The sequence below is a fragment of the Pinus tabuliformis genome, chromosome 8 (genome assembly GCF_031772625.1).
Source record: "Pinus tabuliformis cultivar Carrire ecotype Pingquan chromosome 8, CPIR1, whole genome shotgun sequence".
Classification (NCBI taxonomy): domain Eukaryota; kingdom Viridiplantae; phylum Streptophyta; class Pinopsida; order Pinales; family Pinaceae; genus Pinus; species Pinus tabuliformis.
In genome coordinates, this window is record NC_142294.1 from 1787744163 (window position 1) to 1787748951 (window position 4789).

The following is a 4789-nucleotide window of genomic DNA, read 5'->3' on the forward strand; positions in this document are numbered from 1 at the left end:
TCTAATTGCCCTTGTGGTGGCTCTAGTAACCTCTTTAGATCCACCCCTGTGATTGATTTACTAATTACCACTTGCTCGGCCTAAATCCCTGAACTGAGCTGCCAACTGTGACCCAGAACCCAGTTAAAAATCTCGTCCCTGGTCCAACGCACTGTCTCTTCTGTGAATTCTAGATGCATCGCACTTCCCAAGTGTAGTAGGTGCACTGCATCTCTTTTTCACTGTGTTAAAGGTGCGCTGATCAGACAAGGCCTTTCCTGCTCCTAGATTTTGGTTTCTGTGTTCACTCTTTTCAGCTCTATTCAATAGTTTTGCTGCCTGTAGTAAGTACACCTCTACTGAAACCCCCTTCCTTGCCATTATTCTGCCTCCGTTATGCAAAGAACTGTAAAAAAAAAATTGTGTATTTTGAGCCATTTTCAGTTCTCTTTTACAAAGAAGTAGCGTAATTCAACTGTCGTTTCTTGATTTGAAAGTGTCGCAAGTGTCGTTTTCAGTCATAGAAGAGAATCCAATTGTTCTTGACATTCGATTACACTGTTACTCTTGTATTTGATTTGAATTAGTAGTTTCTCAAGTGTTGAAAGCAAGTTTTCAATTCCAATTCGCAAAGTGTCATCATTATCCTCATTTTGTCTTGAAAAGAAACTTGCTAGTAATGTCGCTTTGAAAAATAATTCAGATTTGCACTTAGCTTTCTTTTCATCATTCACACATTAAGAAGGCTGAAAACAAATACATGCATGTGCATTTGCATTTAGACTATTTGTTGGTTTGATTTAGGACAGTGCATATAGTGTGTGCTCTCTGCTCTATGTTGAAAGAATATCATCTGTCTTTCTTTAGTAACTAGGATTTTCATTGCAAAAAGAAGATTAAACGACTGTTTATCATCTTAGATTGAATTTTAGGAATTGTACATCTACATCACACGGTGAACCTGAAAGGAAAATTTCTTAAGCAAGATCAACTGTAAAATAAATTTAATGAATCTAAAAACGCTTTGGAACCTAACGCACAACATTTAGAAGTCTAGGCTAGAGATGTATTCCGGCGTCGTAAAGCCTGGTAACTGTTGTTTCATTGTTGGTTGGGTGATGCCTCCACTTTGAGACGATAAGTGCCAGTACGGACTTCTTCTCCCACGTACCATCGAGTATATATTGGGAGACCACTATAGGCTTTATCCTTTATCCATAGGAAGCCGTGTCTGTCGCCCTATCGATCGCAATGCACTGAACACAGCATTCGAGAAGATTGACTGCCGTACTGTAAAAAGTATTCTACAGTTTTGCGATTGGTTTGGTAATCCCTCTGTCTAGATTTCCATAGCAGTCTCTTTCATTCCTTTTCAGACTCCTTAAAGGAAAAGGTCCATCTGAGCACTTGTCACTTCAGGCTCATTAAAAATCGAAGGTGACTAGAGTCATCTTTTGTTTTTTCTCGACTCTTAAAAATTGAAAAAGCAAGTTGTGTCAAAGCGTCTAAAATTTATTTTAATCAAAATAAATATCACCTTTCCTACGTTGGTCTTAGGTTGAGAAAAATGGAGTCCACCAACCAAGGAGTTCCCCTTGGAGGAAATCCTAGTCCTTTCTCCTCTTGGGGAGATGTTGGTGCACCCCATATGGCCACATTGTCACTTCCAGGATTGACAATCGGCTTGCCCGTATGGCTCTTCTCAACTTCTATCGTTCAGAACACCGTGATTCCTGAACAATCAAGTCAGCAACTAAACGATACCAAAGTTACCCCCCAACCCTCTACTTCGTCCAATTCTTCCTCTCCTCCTTCCTCTTCACTTGATGAAGCTGGTAAAGCCAAAAATCAAGTAACTGAGAAGAAGAAGGAGAAGAAGAAGAAAGAGAAGAAGAAGAAGGAGCCAAAGGCGAAAAGGGGCGACCAGGCATCGTCTAGAGAAAATCCACACAATGCACCATCCATGCCTAAATCGCCATGTGTCATTTTCAAAGGAGACCACTATCATCGAGATTGTCCTTGCATCCCTCGGACCTTAAGGGACTGGTCTCCTCGTTTGCACAATCCGGTGTCATCAACCTCTGATGGTCATGTTGAAAGTACACCATCAACTAGTGAAAGTGAAGCCCTTGGACAAAAAGGAAGATGCAGATTTCCTTGTAAAATGTGTGAAGGCGATCACACCATCCACCGTTGTCCCTTCTTAGATGAGGCTAAAAGAGTTTTGGACGACCGTCCGGTTTCACTATTACGACTTCCTCCTGGATATAAGAAGCACTTGCCGAGTCCGTCACTAGTTGAAAATTCGGCTGACATGCCCTTGTGGTCGGCCGAAGCGTCTATCATTGAAGATAAACCATCTGAATCCATACCAGACAAAAGTCAAAAGGTTGAGGCGGTAGTTGACCCGGTCTTGCCTTCAGAGGATCAATCTTCAGATGATACAGTCACCGAAGAGAACAAGGATGACACCATCCAAATTCTCTTCATAAGCACAAACTCCGATGAACATGGAGGCAGTCTACCCGTTCCTTTACCACAGGAAGGAATTTCGTCAGAGTCGTATCCGGCCGTCTATTCGGTCCCACCTCCAAGCAACCTAGTTGTTTCCTTTGATTGGAATCTACTAGGCAGACCCCGCTTATCGGCTAGTGTACCATTTCGAATCATTACTGAAATATACAGAATGGTCATGGCTGGTACCATCATAGATGAAGGGGCTTCTACGAGTATCCTTTCCTCAACTACTTGGAAAGCGCTTGGTTCGCCATCGCTTTTGCCTGAGATGAGAAATCTAACAGGCTTTGACAAAGGAACCAGTTGATCGTTAGGGATCCTTCCCAATGTGCCGATAACAATGAGAAGGAAAACCATTCACATGAACGTAATGGTAGTCCAAGGACCCCTGGATTATAATCTACTCCTTGGACGAGACTATATTTATTGCATGGGAGCCATTGTCTCCTCACTCTTTAGAGTAATGTGTTTTCTGCATGAAGGGAACGTGGTCAAGCTCGTAGACCAGCTTTCATTCCCCGGTTCACACATAGCAAATAGTCATACACCAACCCTAAATGGTCTTTTCACGCAAGGAATGTCTCATCAATCCCCAGTCCGTCCTCCTGATGAGCGCGAGTGATTCAGAGGATATGACTGAAATCCAGGGGGCATGCACCCTGGCCTGTTTCGACAGGAAAACCTTGGGTATAGGGTAGGTTTCCACGAAGGATATATGACTGGCTGACACACTCATCCATTTTGGAAAATGGGATTAGACTGGAATAAGATAACTCCGTTAGAAAGTATGCCTTTCCCGATAGAACAAATGTTTTTTCTGCAAATTGAAGGGTAACCTGGAAAAGGTAGGCCTTTCCTGATAAAACAAATGTTTTGTCTGCAAATTGAGGGGTAACCTCGAGATTCTGCTTCACTATACCTGGGGGCATGCAAACCTTTTGGCATGCAAGCGAAGAGCGACCATTTATTTTTTTAAATTTATAGGTCCTCTAACCCTTTAAACTCATAGGATTGGTCGTTTCCTAACTTGCATAAAGAAAGGATGCGGGGCAAAGCTTTGAAAAAATGTCGTTTTTATATGAGACATCCTTATTATACGACTGGATCGAGCAGTTTTAACACGGAATTCAAGCTCGTTAAAAAATAAACATAAGCAATGAGCAAATGTTCCCCCAGAGTTTAAGCTCATTAAAAAATGAACCAATTTCCGATAAATAACCATCATGAATGTATTATCATCAGCCTTTGAAGCCTTGGTCGTGTTCTCATCATCACCTCCACTCTGTATTGGCCGATCATTCACCATCATTTTATTGCTTACCCTTTTTGAGGAACAGCTGCGAAGAGTGATCCTGTTAGCCATCCTTGTGACACTGCCGTGATTAGAAAATTCCAAACCTTACCTGGAATCAGCTGCTACCCAAATTTATCACTTGTTCCTCAAGAAACGAGTCTCCTTTAAGCTCTTTTCAACTGACTCGTAAAATATGAAAAGATTGCCAAGTAATTGGCCTCTCCAGCTCGTTAAAGGGACCAGAAGTGCTATCCCTCCTTTAGATTTTAATCTTTTTGGACTTGAGGGATTATTACACAAAACGATTGAGCGCTTGTTTTGTTCGGCTCATTAAAAGTACCGAAAATTCATCCCTTTTGTATTGTTTTATACTTTTTCGGACTCAAGGGATTATACGACGAATAAGGATTATTGGAGTTTTCTTTACGTCCCTTTTTCAGACTCTCTAAAATTGAAAAGGACCGAGTTATCCTTTTCATTAAACTCATTAAAACCGAATAGCGACAAACTTGTCCATACAGACAAGAACGAGTTTCACTATCGCTAGGCTCGTTAAAAAATAGCGATGGGTTTGCCGAAGGGCAAATTATAGAACAAGCATACGCTATACTCCTCAAGCCTAAAAAAAATAAAGAGTTACTAGTCAGCAATGACTGGGGAAAAATTGGGAAGAAAACTTGAAGAAACTTTATCGGTAGCAAGTTGCTCTTGAACATTACACTTTCACTCCGCATCCAAGTCGGGTTGGGTTGTTCCATTCACTGGTCACATCACCATGGTTCCATCACACCATCCATATTTGGGGTTAATGCTACCGATCCATCATGTCAGTATCGCCGATATGTTCAAGAGAAGTCGCTCAGAGAATTCACCTGTGTCTCACCCACTGTAATACATTTACGCTCCATTCTTTCATTACCGCCACCCTGAACCTTATATCACCAAATCGTTTTCACCTCCATTAAAATCATTTGCTCCATTCCATGTCATTGATGTGGG